At 39.3% G+C, this 8,594-nt stretch overlaps 1 non-coding gene and 1 pseudogene across 1 annotated transcript; both read right to left on the minus strand.

Moving 5' to 3' along the window:
- Positions 1-2,017: 2,017 nt before the first annotated feature.
- LOC149990936 (la-related protein 6 pseudogene) lies at positions 2,018-3,021 on the minus strand (annotated as a pseudogene).
- Positions 3,022-7,901: 4,880 nt separating this feature from the next.
- Positions 7,902-8,035, minus strand: LOC149990937 (U11 spliceosomal RNA). Its single transcript, XR_016508812.1, has one exon. It is a non-coding gene; the product is annotated as a U11 spliceosomal RNA (small nuclear RNA).
- Between the last annotated feature and the right edge of the window lie 559 nt (positions 8,036-8,594).

The following is an 8,594-nucleotide window of genomic DNA, read 5'->3' on the forward strand; positions in this document are numbered from 1 at the left end:
AAACAATTCAAAAGATCAATAAAACCAGGAGTCTGTTCTTTGAAAAGGTAAACAAAATTGACAATCCTTTAACCAGACTCATCAAGAAAAAAATAGGACCCAAATCAACACAACCAGAAATGAAAAAGGAGAAATCACTACCAATACCACAGAAATACAAAGGATTGTAAGAATTTTTTTAATATTCCTTATTTATTATGCTGTTACAGTAGTCCAAATTCCTTTTCCCTGTGTTCCCCTCCACCCACTGACCCCCTTCCCTCCATTTGTCCCCCTCTCCTTAGTCCATGCCCATTGGTTGTGCATATATTTCTTCTAAACATCTTCCTATATACTCCACTCCAGGATTATAAGAAATTACTGCGAACAATTGTATGACAAGAAATGTAAAACCTAGATGAAATAGACAAATTTCTAGAAACATATAATCTTCCAAAACTAAGTCAAGAAGAAGCAGAAAGCCTGAATAGACTTATAAAAACTAGTGAAATTGAAGCAGTAATCAAAACCTCCCAGCACACAAAAGCCCTGGACCAGATGGTTTCCCAGGAGAATTTTACAAAACGTTTAGGGAAGAACTAATGCCTATCATTCTCAAACTTCCAAAAAATCCAAGATGAGGGAAGACTCCCAAACTTTTTCTATGAAGCCAGTATTACCCTAATTCCAAAACCAGGCCAAGATAAAACAAAGAAAGAAAACTGTAGGCCAATGTCACTGATGAAAATTGATGCTAAAATTCTCAACAAAATATTGGCAAACTGGGTCCAGCAATACATTAAAAAGATCATACACCACAATCAAGTGTGATTCATCCCAAGGATGCAAGGATGGTTTAATATTCGCAAATCAATAAATGTAATACACCACATAAACAAAATGAAAGATAAAGATCACATGATCATATCAATAGATGCTAAAAAGCATTAGATAAATGAAATAATCATTTATAATTAAAATACTCAGCAAAATGGGAATAGAGGGAGCATACATCAACATAATAAAGGCCATATACAAAAAACCTAAAGTCAACATCATACTCAATGGGCAAAAACTGAAAGCATTCCCCCTAAGATCAAGAGCAAGACAAGGATATTCACTCTCTTGACTCCCATTCAAAATATTTCTGGAAGTTCTAGCCACAGCAATCAGGCAGGAAAAAGAAATAAAAGGCATCCTAATTGGAAAAGAGGAAGTAAAACTGTCATTATTTGTAGATAACTTGATAGAGTACACAGGAAACCCTACAGACACCACCAAAAAAACTACTTAACCTAATAAGTGAATTTGGCAAAATAGCAGGGTACAAAGTCAATATTCAGAAAGCAAAGACATTTTTGTACATCAATAATGAAATATCAGAGATATAAACTGGAAAAAAATCCTATTTACTATAGCAACAAGAAAAATGAAGTACTTAGGAGGTAAAAGACCTGTACTCAGAAAACTACATAACACTGAACAAAGAAATTAAAGAAGATGCAAATAAATGGAAGCATATACCATATACATAGATAGAAGAATCAACATCATTAACTACCCAAAATCAATTTATAGATTCAACACAATCCCTATTAAAATCGTCGGCAGCCGTCCATCTCGAGAGACGATGGTGTAGCTTCTTAAGAGTCTATCTGCACCGTCGAGAATGGTTGTGCAGTCCGACTCGGGAGTGACACGGTATCTGTCTCCTCCCGTGTTGAATCGACATCTTGCGATGAAGCTACAGAGCCTGGGCAGGGTGATATGGAGGGTCTGCTGTTGCCCATGCAGCAGACTCCCCCTCTCTTCGCAGCTGAAGGATCCAAGGGAAAGACGGAGTCAATACAGCTTGGCTTCAGGTGCGCCGCAGGAGTTGCCGGTGTTGACTACAACGTCAAACCGCCTTAGGGACTCCGGCTCCGGATTTTCTGTCGGGGTTTACTCCCTTAGCCTTTCCCCTGAAGAGGTATGCCGCAAGGCAGCGGAGGTTTTTTGGAGTCAGAGTTTTCCTTCTCTGATTAAAAATAGAAGGTGTTTATTTATACATGGGCCCTGCCCCTCTCCTGTCCAGCATGGAATCCTCTGGTGTTGTCAGGGCCTCTGGGCAACCGCAGCACCCCCACAGGCAACCCATCTGCAGTCAGCATCTTCCGAGACAGCAGGGGACTCGCTCGGGGGCTCCTCTCCTGTGTCCCCATCTCGGCTTGGCGGCGCCTCCGGACCCAGGGGCTGCCAGAGGGAGTGACGCTGCTGTCAGAGGAGTAATCCGTGCACTTGTGGAAGATCTCGGGACTGGTGCTCGAGTTCAGCCTGCCTTCCTCGGCCAGTGGGGATTTCCTGGAAATGCCTTTGCGTTGAGCCAAGGGGCTGCTCCAAGGACTTGAGCACGGGGAGGCACTAGGGCTCAGAAAGAGACTCTGGTGGCCAGAAGGGCTGAGCTTGCCAGTGACTGCATGCCTCCGGCCAGCCATAGGCGACGTGGGGTTGCTCTCAGGGTCAGAGGAGCTGTTAGCAGAAGACTCGTCTCCCATGTATTGAAGCTCCTCAACCCTCTTGTTCAGGGACTTGCTCAAGTGGATGCTGGTGGTGGGCTCCTCGTCCTGGTTCTTGTCTTTGGGAGGTCTCTTTTTTGGTGGCTTCATACCAATAAGGACAGCTTTCATGTTCTCCTTGCCCTGAGATTCCAGGACCATGAACTCATGAGCTCTGATGGCCGCTTCCACCTCCTCAAACTCCACGATGGCGCACTCTTGGGTGCCCACCTGGCTGTACCGGCTGCTGATCCTCCGGATGTCAGGGGGCAGTTCTCTCCTGGGTTTGAGGATCCGCACTGACGAGATGACGCCAAAGGTCCCAAAGAGCTTGAGCAGGTGTTCCATCACTTTCTCTTGCACCCTCCCATTCTTCTGGGGGGTGCCCAGGGCCCACAGCTTGGGGCAAAGGTAGAGATCGTAGACCAGGAGCATCTTACTGGGGAGGTTCTCATTGGGGAAGAGTGGGACAGGGGTGGTCCTCCTCACTTTCCGGTGGTCCTCATTCAGCTCCAGGGTCACTGAGTACTTCAAGGCATGCGCTGTCGTTCTCCAGTCCCGTGTAAGGTGTTTCACCTTTTTGAAGGACGTGAGGAGTTTGACACTCACATATCCCAGCTTGTTCCTCCTCACATGCTTCAGCAGGAAGGCATCCTTCTCCAGATTTTCATCAGAAAAGTAGAATTCGATCTGATCCACCAGCTTCTTGATTAACTCCTCGTCCGGAGGCTTCCACTCCTGCCAATTACATATTTCACAGACCTAGAACAAATATTTCAAAAATTTTTAATGAAAAATATAGGGACATTTATAGAAGATACAAGAAACATTGTACATAGGACAATGATGCCTCAGTCCCCGTCAAAGTAGCCACCTTGGGACCTGACACAGTTCTCCCAATTGCTATCAGCTGCTCCATTGTATTTTTCTGAATTGCATCGATGGTCTGAAATCTTCCCTTTCAAAAGTGATTGCAGTTTTGGGAAAGGCCAGAAGTCACAGTGCACCAAATCTAGGCTGTAGAGGGGCTGAGTCACGTGGGTGATTTGGTATTTTGCCAAAAAATCCTGCACCAGATGTGATGCATGAGTGGGTGCGTTGTGGTGATGAAGCTGCCAATCACCAGTTGCCCATAGCTGTGGCCTTTTGCTTCATCCAAATAATTTACACAAAGGAATGTTCAAGCTTAATACAAAACTTGATGCAGATTCATTGCTCTAATCGCTCAGTCATTTTGAATGCCACAGCCACACAGTACGCATGTTCACTCAATGGTGCCTGCTGCCCCCACTGACTGGTACAGTGAAGTTGTCATTGTTCATGCATGTACATCCCAGTCCACTCTCTTTTGCTGTCAGGATACATCAAAGTCTCATTATATTAACAATGGTCAGACTTTTTCCAGAAAGACCATATATATATGAAAATGAGTATGAGGTAGTGTCTTATTGTGGTTTTGATTTACATTTCCCTAATGATTAGTTCTGTTGAGCATTTTTACATGTGCCTATTGGCCATTTGTATTTCTTTGGAGAAATATCTACTGAAGTCTTTTAGCAATTTTATTTTTATTTTTGATTTTGTTTTTTTTTTCTATTTTATTTTTTCGTTTTTCAATTACAGTTGTCCCATTTTTCCCCTATTTCTCTCCCCCACCCAGCCCACCCCTTCTCCCACAATCATATCCCTCCCCGTTGTCCATGTCCATGAGTCATTTATACACATTCTTTGACTATACCCTTCCCTTACTTATCCCCCTTCTATCCTCCCCCTCCCCCCTATTGACTGCTATTCTGCTCTTTGTCCTATTTAGTTCTTTTCTTTGTGTTGCTCTTTAGTTTCCTGTATTAGGTGATATCATATGGTATTTTCCTTTCTTTGCCTGGCTTATTTCACTAAGCATAATTCTCTCTAGTTCCATCCATATTGTTGCAAATGGAAGGAGTTTCTTCTTTCTTTCTGCTACATAGTATTCCATTGTGTAAATGTACCACTGTTTTTTGAACCACTCATCTACAGATGGGCATTTAGGCTGTTTCCAGCACTTGGCTATTGTAAATAGTGCTGCTATTAACATTGGGGTGCATAGGTTCTTTTGATTTGGTGTTTCAGGATTCTTTGGGTACAATCCTAGCAAGGAAATCACTAGTTCAAAAGGCAATTCCATTTTTAGTTGTTTTAGGAATTCCATACTCTTTTCCATAGTGGCTGCCCCAGTCTGCATTCCCACCAACAGTGCGCTAGGTTTCCCATTTCTCCACATACTCACTAGCACTTGTTTCTTGATTAGTTGATGATGGCCATTCTGACCAGTGTGAAGTATCTCATTGTGGTTTCTATTTGCATCTCTCTGATGGCTAGTGATGTTGTTCATTCTTTCATATGCTGATGGACTCTCTGTATATCCTCCTTGAAGAAGTGTTTGTTCATGCCCTTTGCCCATTTTTTAATTGGGTTTTCTGTCTTCTTAGTGTTGAGATGTGTAAGTTCTTTAAATATTTTGGAGATCAATCCCTTGTCTGAGGTATCATTGGCAAATATGTTTTTCATATGGTTTATTCCCTTTTCATCTTGCTGACATTTTCTTTTGCTGAGCAGAAACTCTTTAGTTTGATATAGTCCAATTTGTTTATTCTTTCCTTTATTTCCCTTTCCTTAAGAGATGTATCAGTGAAAATATTGCTACATGGGATATCTGAAATTTTCCTGCCTACATTTTCCTCTAGGACTTTTATGATGTCATGGCTTACATTTAAGTCTTTGATCTATAATGAGTTTATTCTGGTGTGTGGTGTAAGTCGGTGGTGTAGTTTCATTTTTTCGCACATCCCTGTCCAGTTCTCCCAGCACCATTAGTTGAAGAGTCTCTTCTCACTCCATTTTATGTTCTTTCCCCCTTTTTCAAATATTATTTGACCATATAGACTGAGGTTTACTTCTGGGCTCTCTATTCTGTTCCATTGATCTATATGTCTGTTCTTATGCCAGTACCAGGCTTTTTTTTTTTATTACAGTGGCCTTGTAGTATTGTTTGATATTAAGTATTGTGATTCCTCCTACTGCATTCTTCTCTCTGAATATTGCTGTGGCTATTTGGGGTCTTTTTTGGTTCCATATAAATTTTTCAAATATTTGTTCTAGATACGTGAAATATGTCACTGGTATTTTAATAGGTATTGCATGGAACCTATAAATTGTTTTGGGTAGTAATGACATTTTAATGATGTTGATTCTTCCCATTCATGAATATGGTATATTCTTCCATTTATTTTTTTCTTCCTTAATTTCTTTATTCAGTGTCATGTAGTTTTGGGAGTACAGGTCTTGTATCTCTTTGGTTAAGTTAATTCGTAGGAACTTTATTTTTCTTGTTGCTATAGTATATGGGAATTTTCTTCTAGTTTCTATCTCTGATATTTTGTTGGTGTACAGAAATACCTTTGATTTCTGAATACTGACTTTATACCCTGCTAATTTACCAAATTCACTTATTACATCAAGTAGTTTTTTTAGTGGAGTCTATAGAGTTTTCAATGTACACTATCATGTTATCTGCAAATAATTATAGTTTTACTTTCTCTTGTCCAATTCTTGTGGCTAGAACTTCCATGACTATGTCTTGTTCCTGATCTCAGGGGAAATGCTTTCAGTTTTTGTCCATTGAGTATGATGTTGGCTTTGGTTTATTATGTTGAGGTATGCTCCCTCTATTTCCATTTTGCTGAGTATTTTCATCATAAATGGTTATTTTCCTTAATCAAATCCTTTTTCAGAATCTATAGATATGATCATGTGATTTCTGTCTTTCATTCTGTTTATATGGTGTATTACATTTATTGATTTGCAAATATTACACAATATTTACACTCCTGGGATGAATCACACTTGATTGTGGTGTATGATCTTTTTAATGTGTTGCTCGATCCGGTTTGCCAATATTTTGTTGAAAATTTTAGCATCAATGTTCATCAGCAACATTGGCCTGTAGTTTTCTTTCTTTGTTTTGTCTTGACCTGGTTTTGGAATTAGGATAATACTGGCTTCATAGAAAGAGTTTGGGAGTCTTCCCTCTTCTTGGATTTTTTGCAATAGTTTGAAAAGAGCAGGCATTAGTTCTTCCCTAAACTTTTTGTAAAATTCTCCTGTGAAGCAATCCAGTCCAGATCTTTTGTGTGCTGAGAGTTTTTTTATTACTGCTTCAATTTCACTCTTTGTTATCTGTCTGTTCAGGCTTTCTGCTTCTTCTTGATTCAGTTTTGGAAGATTATATGTTTCTAGAAATATGTCCATTTCAGCCAGGTTATCAAGTTTCTTGCCATACTGTTGTTTGTAATAATTTCTTACAATCCTTTGTATTTCTGGGATATCGGTAGTCATTTCTCCTCTTTCGTTTCTGATTTTGTTTATTTGGTTCCTCTCTTTCTATCTTGATGAGCCTGGCTTAAGGCTTTTCGATTTTGCTTATCTTTTCAAAGAACCAGCTTCTTCTTTTGTTGATCTTTTGAATTGTTTGTTTAGTCTTTGTTTAATTTAATTCTGCTCTGATCTTAATGGTTTCCTTCCTCTACTCGCTCTGGGCTTTGTTTATTGTTGTTCTTCTAATTCTTGTAGCTTTAGGGTTAGATTTTTATTTGAGATTTTTCTTTCCTTTTCAGGTAGGCCTGTATTGGTATGAACTTTCCTCTCAGGACTGCTTTTGCTGTGTCCCATAATTTTTGGACTGTTGTGTGTTCATTATCATTAGTTTCCTAAAATTTATTGATTTCTTCCTTGATGTCATTGTTAACATATTCATTACTTAATAACATGTTATTCATTCTCCATGAGTTTGTCTCTGATTTTTTTCCTTGAGGTTGATTTCTACTTTCAAGGCATTGTAGTCTGAAAAGATGCTTGATATGATATCAATTTTCTTGAATTTGTTGGAGCTTTTTTGTGTCCTATCACGTGGTCTACCCCTGAAAATGTCCCATGTGCATTTGAAAAGAATATATATTTTCCTTTTTACTGAAAAGTTATATATATAATCAGTCAAGCCCATTTGGTTTTGTGTATTGTTCAATGCCTCAATATCCTTGCTGTTTCTTTGCTTCGAAGATCAGTCTATTGTTGACAATAGTGTGTTAAAGTTCCCTACTCTTAATGTGTTATTGTTGATATCTTTCTTCTAGTCTCCTAGTATTTTCCTTATCTATTTGGGTGCTCCTAAGTTGGGTACATATATGTTTACCAGGGTTATATCTTCTTGATGGATTGTTCCCCTGGGTATTATGAAATGTCCTTCTTTGTCTCTTTTTATGGCCTTTGCTGTGAAATCTGTCTTGGCTGATATAAGTATTGTTACCCCAAATTTCTTTTATTTTTTTCTTTTATTTTATTTTATTTTTTGCGGGCACCAAGACCAATGATCACTAGCTTCCCCGATACCAAAAAATTATGCTTCCGAAATCTCTTGATGTCGATTCCGCATGTAGAGCAATCAAGCTGCTCTACGTGCGCCACTCACGACAGAAGCCCTTTTTTTCCAAATTTCTTTTAATGTCTATTTGCTTGGAATACTTTTTTCTAACCCTTCACTTTCATTCTGTGTAAATATTTTGTTTTCAGGTGCATCTCTTGTAGACAGCCTATACGTGGGTCATGTTTTTGTATCCATTCCACTACCTTATGTCTTTAGATTGGAACATTTAATCCATTCACATTTAAGGTTATTATTGACAGGTGTTTATTCATTTTCCTTTGTATCTGTGTTCCTCTCCCTCTCGCTTTTTCTTCCTTTTCTTAAAGCATTCCCTTTAGCATCTCTTGCAATGCTGGTTTGGTGGAGAGGTATAGTTTTCATCTTCCTTTCTCTGTGAAACTCCTTATTTCATCTTCCATTTTCAAAGAGAGCCTTGCTGAGTAGAGTAGTCTTGGTTGTAGGCCTTTGTTTTTTATTATTTGAAATATTTTTCCCATTCCATTCCGGCTTCTAGTGTTTCTGTTGAGAAATCAGTCAATACTCATATCAGAGCTCCCTTGTATGTTATTTTTTTTCTCGTGCTGCTTTAGGATTCTCTCTTTGTCCTTGAATGTTGCCAT

This window comes from Furipterus horrens, unplaced genomic scaffold, assembly GCF_987537825.1.
Source record: "Furipterus horrens unplaced genomic scaffold, mFurHor1.1.pri manual_scaffold_17, whole genome shotgun sequence".
Classification (NCBI taxonomy): domain Eukaryota; kingdom Metazoa; phylum Chordata; class Mammalia; order Chiroptera; family Furipteridae; genus Furipterus; species Furipterus horrens.